The sequence below is a fragment of the Triturus cristatus genome, chromosome 7 (genome assembly GCF_964204655.1).
Source record: "Triturus cristatus chromosome 7, aTriCri1.1, whole genome shotgun sequence".
Lineage (NCBI taxonomy): Eukaryota > Metazoa > Chordata > Amphibia > Caudata > Salamandridae > Triturus > Triturus cristatus.
In genome coordinates, this window is record NC_140590.1 from 1,137,462,982 (window position 1) to 1,137,475,661 (window position 12,680).

Here is a 12,680-nt window from a genome sequence, read left to right on the forward strand (position 1 = left end):
CTATCCCGAAAACCTGTCTTGAATTTGCTATTCTGTGGGCTGACGAGGCCAACCTGCGAAAAAATGGAAAGGAATTGAAAATACATGATTTGCAAGTCGGATTCCATCTTGTACGACAAGCCTACAGAGTGGATTGGCCTCTGAGGTCTGCGTCTTCTGTAGACCAAGTCCCTGGCCCTGCATTTAGTTGGGCTCTTGCCAAGCTGCGAGCCAGCAATAGTTGATGCAACTCTGAGAAACCAAGGCCTTGACACACGGAAATAAACAATGAACAGCGCCAATAACCTACAGGGAAAACCCGGGTGAATGAAAGACTCACCTCAGATGCATTCAGAGTACTTCTGTGTCTTGGTTGGTAGGTCCCTGCACACCTGCAGCGTTCAGAGTGGGGGTGGCTTCTGTTAGCTCATGCACTCCTGTTGACACTGGGGTAGCAATGCAATCCCTCAAGCCGGTTGCTGATAGGCTCGCGAGATTCCGGATTGGACTAGTCATGGTCCGCGGAGCCTGCGGAGCCCTCGCAGACAGATAAACTTTTAAAGGTGATATTTGTGATGAAGTTTTGCATCCTGTTTTACCTTCTCAGCATACTGTTACTTTATGTGTATCCCAATGTGGACTCTGATGGGAATTTCAGGGCATTGTTTCTATGTGCTATGTAACCCACTTTTAGCAAGTTTCAGTGATAAATTAATCATGTATTATTGTACAGGGTTTATAGGATTTTCAAGGTGTCATGCGCTATCCCCATGGAATGGAATGTTTGAATTGTGATCAATAAGCGTGTTAGCTATTTTGTACCTACAATGATAATCCTTAGCTGCACATTATTTGCTTTATCTTTAAGTATAGGGTCATTGTGTACCACTGTTTCCTGCACCCACTGTGGTCCCCACTTCTATCGCATTCATTGGAGTGAAAAGGTTTGCTTGAGAAACCTTACCTGTCAATGACCTCATGAACCGGAAGAACTGCTCTTGGAGAGTCCCGCCAATGCTGCCCTTGGCCAATCGCTCCTCTTGTTACAGCTCAGTCATATTATAACATCAAGGCTATACAAATGTGATGAATGAACCTGCTTTAGCTAGACTTTTTTTAGCCCATGGGAAGTTCTCATGGTGACTTTCCATCATTATTTTCTGGGCATTTATATCAAGGGGCACAATATATGGAAATCTATCTTGCCTTATCTCAAAGAAGTAATGCAGCCTGTACATGTAGTGTGTGCCACGTCAGCACACAAACATATTGTCATGGTGTGTTGCCTTATGTTATGTTGCGGTACATTATGTCAACTACTTGTAAAGCACTTAAGTTACCCTGAGCCCAAGCAACCCTGGCTATGTTTTTGCCTAATTAGCCCAGTTCTGGGGTGCAGCATGAGTCTTTAGACACCACGATTAAGGGATCTATCTCTGCATTACCTTCCCGCTTATTACAACTCACTATGGCAGCGTAAAAGTAATATAAGGGTAAACTTTACGAAAAACTTCTTCACCATTGGAATATCCTCTTGGTACTAATTCCATTCCTTAGATTTCAGCTCATTGGTGCCATTACAGCAGGAGAGCAGCCACCTGGAAATTGGTTTTGTCCGCACCCAGTTCTGACTCAAGCCAACTACTTCTTTGCACCAGTGGTACTGGCGCGCCATTCTACTACTAGAAACTGAAGAAGGCTGAAGAATTGTTACGCCACACTCTTGTCTAACCACTGCTGCTTCTTAAGTAATGGGGTTGAGCTATTGCTTCACCTATCTCCATGGAGATGTCCCTGCAGCAAGAGTCACTTTTGAACCTCAACACTGAGCACCTCAGGGCAGGCCTCTGGGCACTAGGACTCCCTCCAGTCAGGTCTTCTACAGGTTCCAGTCCTCCATGGCCAGCTGGGCTGTCTCAGAGTCAAGAGTCTTTCTGCTTTTTGTGTCCCTAAAGCAGAGAAAAAGAGGTCAGCCACCTGACAAATAGAGAGCAATACTGACCCCTAGGGGCCTGCAGGAGGCAGAAGTCCTTGATTTAAATTGTTAAAATATAAGTAAGAAATAACTTTGAAGCAGTTTTCTAGCATTCCCGCAACTGAAGATAGAAAATAGATATTTCTATTCCCTTCTAGGTCTGTTCAGGAAAAAGACTAACAAGGCCTACATAATGAAATAGCTCTTTAGTTTTATTTTAGTGTGAGAGCACACTAATCCCATTATAAAGTATGCCATATTTTTGGTATCAGCTCCCTGCTCTGTGGGCTTACGAGTTTTACAAAGACAAGGAAACCCAAATAGTGTTCGGGGACCATGGGTACAAAATGTTTTAAGGAACAATGGTCCATAACGGAGAAACTTTTGCGACAAAACATGCATATAGAAATGCAATGATATGCAATAATATCTAAATGTGGCTGTCCAACTGGACATGATCATTCAAAGTAAAAAGTGAAAGAAAACATACAAGTGGGGACATATGTAACTTTAAAGCAAAAAGGAGCTCAGGCAACACAAAAGCTATTGCCAGACAATTGCAACAATTAGGCCAACAAAAAATACATTAGAGCACCATAGCACATATTAGTACGAAGTATATAGTTATGTCAGAGTGCGACAAGTCAACGACGTTTCGATCCCTTTAAATTAATGCCAGTATCCCAGCAAAGGATACAGAATTCTGATATCATCAAAAACAGGGTCTAAAAGGTTAGGTGAAAAATATAGGGTGGCATGCATAAAAGATGATTTTGCAATGCTGAGTTGTCGAATATCAAGCCTCCCTAGTTTTGATTCCACCTCATGCCTCTTTCTTCCTTCACCCTATACTTAGGGTCTCTATATAACACCTTTGCAGGTTCTCCTTCATTCCTGCTTACTTGTTTTTCACAGTTTTCCTATAGTTCTCCTGCCGTGTCCATTTTCTGTTTTTCTCTCTATTGCTCAGAGTGAAAGGCTAAAGATGAAAAAAAGTCTCAGTCCACAATAATAGATGCCAGGTGTTGTAAATGGCCCTTTTGCAGGGTTATTCCCAAAGTTTTTGCTTTGTCTTCCTATGTTTTCCTGACCTGTGTTTGTTGGATATAGGACTCTGGGCACTAAACCCATATGATCTCTGTGTAAATTGTTATTGTGATTGGTTATCCATGAACGAACCAAAAGACGGAGGAATATAAAGGAAAATTAGCTCTTTATAAAAATCTATTATTGCAATGAAATCTACATACTACGAATTAAAGATCAGGGAAGCCACAGACATTCAGAAAGAGACCTTCAGTGTGCTTAAAGAATTGAGCCAGAAAAAAGAACAGAGGATGGTTGCCAATCTAGAGGATTGCAATAAAATGCAGGATTTCTTTTTAGATAGGGTTAAAGACATCCTCGTTGAGATTGGGAACGCTAGTTTAACCTTGTGCCCCCTCTCTGTGACAGATAAACTAGACTGCCAAGAGGGAACGCTTGCAGGTTCTGGACTCAGAGGGCCTAGCACACTTCATGGCCAAAGTAAAATCAGGTTCACCGGAAGACCCCTGCCCACCACAGGTCTTTAAAAGGGCCCTCCCTATGATAGAACTAGAAGCCCTCTCCCTATTAAACCTCTCTCTGGCCTTAGGGGAGGTTCCTCTCAAATTTAAGGAAGCTATTGTGACCCCGCTGTTGAAGAAGGCGGGGGCGGACGCTAACAACCTGAACAAATTTCGACCTATATCTAGGCTTCCATTCCTGGCCAAAATACTTGAGCAGCATGTGCTCTGAGTACTGTCCTCCTTTTTGGAGACACATCAGCTGTTACGTGTCCGACAAGCAGGCTTTAGGGCCCATAACAGCACAGAACTGGTAATGCTTTTAGTACTGGATGAGCTGAGGCTTGCGGCAGATAAGAAGGAATCATCAGCTTTGATCCTTCTGGATCTCTCTGCCGCGTTCAACACGGTGAATCACACCCAGCTCTTGGCCCGTGTTCGGCGGCTGGGAATCACTGGCAGAGTACTCCAATGGATCGCCTCTTTCTCGAAGGATCGGTCTCAAAGAGTACAACTGGGGGAAGGCCTATCTAGGAAGGGCGCACTGCTTTGTGGGGTTCCACAGTGCTCTGCGCTATCCCCTCTGCTCTTCAACATTTATCTCCAGCCACTGGTGGAAGCTTTGGCAAAACTGGACTGTCAGGTGTTTAATTATGCCAATGACACTCAGTTAATCATGAGGATTGACAGCTCTTCACGGACACAGACTAACGTGCAAAATATTCTCAGGTTAACCACGAATTGGATGACTAACAATTCACTGAAAGTGAACCCCGATAGGACGGAGGTACTCACCATCACGACAGGGGCTAATCCCTGGTCTGATGCCTTCTGGCCACAGGAGCTAGGCATAACTCCAACACCAATGCCAGTGGTAAAGAGCCTGGGCATCAGATTAGACTCTAAACTGACATTGAATAATCAGGTGACCTCCGTAGTGGAAAGCTGTGTGAGTCTTATGAGGCAGCTTCAGAGACTGGTACCCCTGCTGTCTTTCACTGCCTTGGTACTGTAGTGTCAGCCTTAATTGTGTCGCGCCTGGACTACGGTAACGCAGTATATTTAGGGCTACCTGACAAGCTTCTGGGAAGACTTCAGGTGGTAATGAATGACGCAGCACAACTGATTTTGAAACTGCACTGGCTCCCAATAAGGCAGAGGGTCAAGTTCAAGGGGTTGTGCATTGCACATAAGGCCCTCCATGGAGCAGCACCCGGTTACATCAAAGATCATTTGAAGAAATATGTGCAAGGACGATGTCTCCGATCGGCTGAGGCAAGCCTGCTGGCATGCCCACGCTTTGATAAAAATACTCTGGGGGGCGTGCCTTTTCAGTTGTGATCCCTCAGCTTTGGAATAAGCTCCTGGATAACCTGCGTAGGGAAACTTCCGCACTTCCATTTAGGAAGGGTCTTAAGACCTTCCTGTTTACTCAGGCATTCAGATAGGCTCATCTGGGGAGGTGAAGTTTTGGGAAGCATGATAAGTTCCAGGTTTTGGGTCTGTTGTGCGCCTAGAGACCTGTGGTGATTTGGGGCTATACAAATAAAAATTAACAATAACAATAACACTGATTGGCATATTTGATTTACCAGTAGGTCCCTAGTAAAGTGCACTGAGTGTGCCAGGGCTGGTAAATCAAATGCTACTAGTGGGCTTGCAGCACTGATTGTGCCACCCACATGAGTCGCCCCGAAAAGATGTCTCAGGCCTGCCACCGCAGTGCCTGCGCGCAGTTTGCTAACTGCCATGTCGACTTGGCAAGTGCACCCACTTGCCAGGCCTTACCCTTCCCTTTTCTTACACATAGGACACCCCTATGGTAGGCCCAAGGTACCCCCTAGGCAGGGTGTGTTGTATGTGAAAGGTAGGACATGTACTGGTGTGTGTAACATGTCCGGATAGTGAAATGCTGCCAATTTAGTTTTTCCCTATTGAAAGGCTATCTTGCCCGTACGAAAGAATGCGGAATGCTTTGTGACATTTTACAAGCATATCTTTCCATAGGGATAACATAGAAAATTGAGTTTAGTACCCCTGAACTCAGAATTTAATAACACATATTTTAGTAAAGATGGTTTTTAAATTGTGTGTTTTGAAAATACCACTTTTAGAAAGTTACTATTTTCTTGTTCACCTTTCCTGTGTGCCTCTGCGTGTTTGTGGATTGACTGTCTGGATTTGGAGTGACAGGGGTTGGGGAGGTGCAGTGGCTCCAGGAGTCTGGATGAGTCAGCACTAGGCTGAATAGGCGTGATCTGCATTTGGAGTGGTGGGAGGAGTAGCACCTGTACCTGAATAGGGCTATGCCTGCCATCCACAATGCCGGCTCCATCCCCCTGTGGCGTGTCTGGGACCAAGGCCCAGACTAACAAAGGAAGTTGTAGTGCACTGGCAGAGTGCCCCCAGAACTGGTTTGCACAAAGAGGACAAAGACATTTTGGGGTATAAGTATTAGACCTAAAACCCCTGAACTTTAGATCATTCCGGGAATTCAAGGGGAACCTTAGCCAAGGAGAAGAGCTGGAGAGACTGAGGAGAAGTATTGTCCTTGCTGTGTGTCTGGGGTTGGCCTGCAGTTGCTGTTTCTGACAAGGAAAGGAGAAGGACTTTGCTGTGTGGTGTGTCCCCTGCTTGAAGGAGATCTCCAAGGGCCTGAAGTGAGCTGGCCTCCTGTTCAAAAGTCTCAGGGACACAAAGACTTCACCCCCAGCTCCCCTGAACTCTGCTGTTGTGAGTTCTGACCTGCCTTGAGGTGCCTGTGACAATTTTGGGCCTCTGGATGTTGTTGCTGCTGTTTGGGAGCTGGAAGAGAGAAGAAACTCAAAGAACTACAGAAATAGACACATCGATCTTCTGGGCTGTTTTTTCCGATGCATCTTCATGGCGCGAGAAGAATTTCCAAGCATTGCTGTGCCGCTGCGAAAGCCGTTGCAGCAAGAATTGCCTCATCGAGGGATCGCGGCTGAAGAAGACTGACACAGCGCCGCGCAATGCCGCTTCATCGAGCGCCGACGCATCCCGAAGATCCACGCATAGTGCCAGTGCAACACGCTTCCCCGACACATCACCTGCGGACCGGAACCGGCACGAAAAATCGACGCATCACTCCCAATACAGACTGGAATCGACGCAACCTTTCCTCTGCATGCAGCAGGACTGTCGCATTGCCTCCTCAGGGTCTCCGGAGTGTCGCATCTCTTTGTTTTCCGACGCTGCGGCTGTTTGGCGAACTTTGACGCAACTACAGGTACTTTGGTGAAAAGTCACGCATCCATAGTTTTCTATGGTACAAGTTCTTGAAACCTTTTGAAAGTCATATTTTTAACTGTGTATGTTGGATTTTTGTCATTTTGGTCTTGTTTAGTTTAGCTAAAGACACTTTATTTTTCTAAACTGTTGTGGTGTCCTTTTGTGGTGTTTTCACTGTGTTACTGTCAGTGTTGGTACAAATACTTTACACATTGCCTTGGGATAAGCCTGTCTGGTCGTGCCAAGCTACCAAGCGGGTGAGCAGGGGTTATCTGAAGTGTGTATCCCCCTTACCCTGACTAGAAGCAGGGGTCCCTATTTGGACAAAGGTACCTACCTCTGCCAACTAGTGACCCCAATTTCTAACACCAGGGTCTACAACCTTCACAAAAAGCACTGAAAGAAACTTACAAGAGCCCACTCAAAAGCAATATCTTTCTGAATGTGAGCAAAGAGATAGGGACTGTCGGCACCCATGCCCGTATAAGTCACATGATAGACACAAACTCTTAAACTCTTACATCCATAGCAGTAGAATGGAGTTACCACTGTCTGCAAATGCGCTTTTGCACCTCATCACAGGTATGAAGCGCTATATACTGCAATACAATACATGTGCATGGCCTCCCTGGAGGTATGTAATTAAATCTGCAGGAAGCAGTCAGTGGCATAGCAAGGGGGGGCGGTCCACCCCAGGCAGCTCGAGATTTAGGGGCGGCAGCTCACCCATCCAACCCCCTGCTCTTACCTGCAGCCGTCGATTTGCAAATGCAGGAAACGCCAGCACACCCAAAGCCTCCACCCCGCTCTTACATTTGGCCGCCGTGGGCGGCAAAACAGGGACCGCCACAGGCGATACTAGGCCTAGCTACGCCACTGGAAGCAGCTATTCACACTGGCCCGTACTGGTCCCTGTGGGGAGAGATATGAAAGAGGACAGCGGGAAGTGCCCAGGAGGGAGCCCACTCATAGGGCAGAGGTGACCCTGTTCTACTTATATTAGACATCTCAGCCACTCCTCCTGTCACGCACTGTCCATCTCAATTACACTGTCCTCCATGACACAGACAAGGTGAAGCGCTTCACCAGCTGTTGAAACTACTACTGCCACAGACAAGCATGAGCCACAGGGAAGGGCAATCGCTGAGTGCGCATGCACACTTGTTGCGGATTGACTTGAACCCTTCGTCAAGAGAAAATAATAAATAAATACAAAAGACACCTGCAAGTCATAGCCGCTCCTGCAACGTGGTAATACCAGCGACAAATTATTTGTCGTCCTGCGAGATCCCCTCACCAAGGTCAGCACTGCAGTTTTAAACAAGCACTGCTCGGGTGCTGCTGGTGGCCAGATGGATGCCTCGTGTATAAATACGGCAGACACATTCAAAGACACAGGGCCTGATTTAGAGTTTGGTGGTAATGGAAAATCATCCAATTTGTGACGATGATGCTCAATCCCTATATTATCCAGTGGTGGAATGCTGCCTCCCGGCTCCAATTAGGGCTCACTGTATCTGCCCCGCTTAAGAGGATCCCTGGGCTGTGAAAACTCAATGTGGACTTTTTGGGTGTCAGCTGCGAGTGAGGGATTGAGGGGATATTGCCATATAATGACACCTCCTTGTCCTTGACATAAAATTGCAGGCCCTGCATGCACGATGAAGTTGATAACCCAAATACATGACAACAATATGTAATTTATCTTTTTATAGAAGTGCATAAAATATTTCTGAAAGAAGGCCTACAAATGACACGGCAACTGCATGACAAGCAGCAGGACAACCTGTAAACAGTATGCACGATCTATTCGCGAACACTTGCTGCCTATAGAGTAGAGTGCTATGCAGTCCAAAGCGCTTTAGCACTTCGTCAGGAGTAGTGAGCGCTAAAACTACCAATACCAGGGCTTTAGGTAGGCCGGGTCCTGCCGGTGCTCTGCACCAGTAGTTCTAAGAAGCAGATGCCGAGATGCGTCCCAATTGGGCTCTTCATTTTTGCCCTCACCCTCAGAGTGAAAAAAAAATCTTAACTCTGCAGCAGTACCACCCTTCACTGCCTTTGACGTAACTTCAAAGAGACTCGTTATAGTTCGTCCACAGTCTCCTCATTTTTTAGAACTGAGGCATTTTCTATGTTATATACAACAAAGTCATGGTTGTTGCCTATTTATCTTATGCAACTAACAGCCAGTGACAAAGCCAATGGTCCTGACTTGTTGTCGGTGTAATGTTACTTCCTGTATTATAAATCTGGATGCAATGACAGAAGCCGCAAAATACCAGTCGGGTTGCGCACTATGCTAAGCACAAATTTGTAGCTTATGTGTTTTTAAGCCAAGCCCTTAATTACATCGGCCACGCCCCTTCAAGAGACCACCCAATGTTTTCACCCCACTCAAAGCCCTGACCAATACCATATCATATTTTACTGTCTAGGTGATTCTGAGCATGAAAGAAGAGGTGTGAGGAGGGTAAGGTCAGAGCTCTGATACAGATGTGGGGGGGGGAGGTGGGAGGAAACCGAGAAAGGAGGGCGAGGGGAAGCATGTCTACTCTAAGAAGGTGGCAACTGACTAAAGATGGGGAGAAGGGGGAGATGCCGTGTTGATGCAAGGAGAGGGAGAAATGGGTGTCAGAGGAGAGTAGAGAAGAGATATTGGAGAGAAGGAAGGAAACGGAATTGTGGAATGAGTAGAGAGATAGGAGAGTACATAAGAGGACAGGGATGGAGAAGGGAACGAGTAAAGAAAGAAAAGATGGGGAGTGTAGGATGAAGGGTGAAGGAGACGGGAAAAGAGGGGATGAGGGTAGAGAGAAAGGATATGTGAGTGGAAGAGACTGAGGAGAAAGGACACGAGAGAGAGAAAAGAGAAAGTCTACACTAGGGCACAAACACAAAGGAAAAAGAAGTAAAGGGGGAAATGAAAAATGAAAAATGAAAAGAGGGAGGTTGAAAGAGAGATCGGACCGGGAGGCGGGACTGTCATTTGGGGACTCGGCCATCTGACGGTGGAGCTGGAAATGAAGCAGGAAGAGCAAGTGAGAGAGGGCGAACCTGTGGCAGGGATTAGAGGTGAGGGATTGTTCTGCCCGGCGAGGGAGGAGGGGGGAGGGGGAGGGGTGGTGAAGGTTGGATGGAGAGCGCAGACCTGGGGAATGATGAATACAAAGCTCAGAGATTCCTTCTCACTGCTCTGTCAGGCACAGCATTCCCGGAAGGTGTGAATTTTTAACTTTAATGTGTTTTTGACCTTTCACGGAGCTCCAGGGGAGCAGCGGCGAGCAGTCACTCAAAGGGGAGGTGCGACAAAGAGAGGGGGGGGGGGCTGCTATGCCAATATACCATTTCCCCAGGATGCGCCCGAGGTAGCTCTTGTGCTCCCTGATTCAGACTGACTGAGGTGCCTTGGGCGGGGCGAGAGGCTGTGCAGGAATTCTTGTCTGTAAAATGATGTATAGTGCAGGGACCTGGGCCGGAGGGGCGCAGGAAACGTGTTGGCACTGGGGCGTGAGCAGTCGCTGAAGAGCACAGGAGCATTACATTCAGGGCTTTAAGTGGGATGAAAAAACTGTGGGTCTTTAAAAGGGGTGTGGCCAGTGTAATTAAGGACGTGGCTTAAAACACATAAGCTACAAATCTGTGCTTAGCATAGTGTGCCGCCCGGCTTGTATTTTACTGTTTCTCTCATTGCATCCAGATATGATACAAGTAACATCATACCTGCAACAGGTCAGGACTATTGGCTTTGAAAGCAAAAGACACACAATTGATGGACGGAATGCAGAAGAAATCAAAACATTCACCCCCAGTCAAGAGATCTGTGTTAAATCCATCATTCTTTAGCTCACCATGCCACCCCAGTTTAGACCTGGCCATATGCAAATTAGTCTTGACCCTGTGCCTCATGGGAACAGTCCAGCACAAACTGCCAAGCCAGTTCCTCCCTGGACCGGAAGCAAGCATCCTAGGACCGGTTTCGCGGTTTCACACCTCTTCAGCCAGGATAGCTTGATTCCAGTGGCACAGTGAGCCCAGGACCCACGTCTGGGCATACCTGGCGCACTTAGGGCGAGAAAGCAAAAGACACACAATTGATGGATGGAATGCAGAACAAATCAAAACATTCACCCCCAGTCACGAGATCTGGGTTAAATCCATCATACTTTCGCTCACCATGCCACCCTAGTTTAGACCTGGCCATATATAAATCAGTCTTGACCCTGTGCCTCATGGGAACAGTCCAGCCCGAACTGTCAAGCCAGGTCCTCCCTGGACCGGAAACAAGCATCCTAGGACCGGTTTCGGGGTTTCACCTCTCTTCAGCCAGGATAGCTTGAGGCACAGGGTCAAGACTGATTTGCATATTGTTAAATGGTAGCGGCAGTTTCAGTCGATAACCTTTCAAGTATTGCCCGGCGGTAATCGCCTCTCATACCACTCGATAATTTACCAATGAAAGAGGCAGGCGCCGGAGACTGGAAGGCAGGAAACAAAGTTTTATTCCGTCGGAGCAGAACACATCAGATCAGACAGCAAGGTATCGTCACGAGGTGCTCTAACCGCATCTCTGAGACCTGGTCTCTTATACACCGGTTTATTGCTTTATTACACATAGTACATTCTTGAGATTCTCTTGATGCATGAAAGAACATCCCCTGAAGCCCCGGCTCAGATCCGATCCCACACATAGTTACAGTAGAGGTTCCCACCCTACCCGCAGTGGGAGATGGCTATCGCGCAGCAGGGAATTCCGCCAATTCCCGGGGGTGTGTGCGGCCGGCCGGGTCTCAGGGGGTAGGGGCTTTGATCCACTGTAATCCCTTTGATGTGGGGTGTTTCCCTTACAGTAGGGGCAATAAACTGCATCCGCAGGGCTAGGTGATGGCCTGGGACCAGTTCGAACAATGGGGCGCAGAGGAAGGGGGTTATCAAAGGTGCAGCATGACCATGTATGGGATGTCGGTCGGATGTGGTTCCGTAGCAGGGTCGCGCTGAAGGAGAGGGTTTATGGCCCGTGTATGAGAGAGCGGGGGTGGCCGGCGCGCGGGGGGGGGATGTTCGCAGCGCCAGGGGAAAGCGCTGGTGATCGAAAATGAGCGGGGAGAGAGTGGGGTGCCTAAAATGGCGGCCGTGCATTCGCTGTGCGTGGCGCTGGGGAGAGGCAAGATGGCGCAGATAATGTTCAGTTTGCAAGCTAAATTTCCACAATATGGCTAGGTCCAAACTGGAATGGCATGGTGAGCAAGAAAACGATGGCTTTAGGCCCATATCTCTGTACTGGGGTGTATGTATGACATTGTTCTGCATTCTGTCCATCAATAGTTCTTTTTGCATTTGTTACCCCGATTGGGACGGGTATGCTCAGACGTGAGTCCCGTGCTCTCCATGCCCCTGGAATCAAGCTATCCTGGCTGAAGAGGGGTGAAATCCCGAAACCGGCCCTAGGATGCTTGTTTCCAGTCCAGGGAGGACCTGGCCTGACAGTTCGGGCTGGACTATTCCCATAGGGCACAGGGTCAAGACTGATTTGCATATGGCTGGGTCCAAACTGGAATGGCATGGTGAGCAAAAAAACGATGGATTTAGGCTCAGATCTCTGTACTGGGGTGAATGTATGACATTGTTCTGCATTCTGTCCATCAATAGTTCTTTTTGCAGGACTATTGGCTTTGTCAATGGTTGTTAGTTGCATAAGCTAAATAATTGCTTTTATATAATATTGAAAAAGCTTCCACTTAAAGCCTGGTGACACCACAACAATGTTGCTGCTTCTGAGTTTCAAAAAGAGAAAGGAAATCCAGAGAGAAAACAAATCTCTTTAAAGGATTTCCCTTCCCCTACAAGGCTCACCTGGCATGACCTCATGCCGTAACTTCTCCACTAGTGAAAAGTCAGCAGTGAGAGCACACACACATCGATGTGCC

General features: G+C 47.3%; 1 protein-coding gene across 2 annotated transcripts in view; it reads left to right on the forward strand.

Moving 5' to 3' along the window:
• Window positions 1–12,680, forward strand: part of UNC5A (unc-5 netrin receptor A) — an 841,139-nt gene that overhangs the window by 186,156 nt on the left and 642,303 nt on the right. The gene's annotated exons all lie outside the window — the stretch shown is intronic.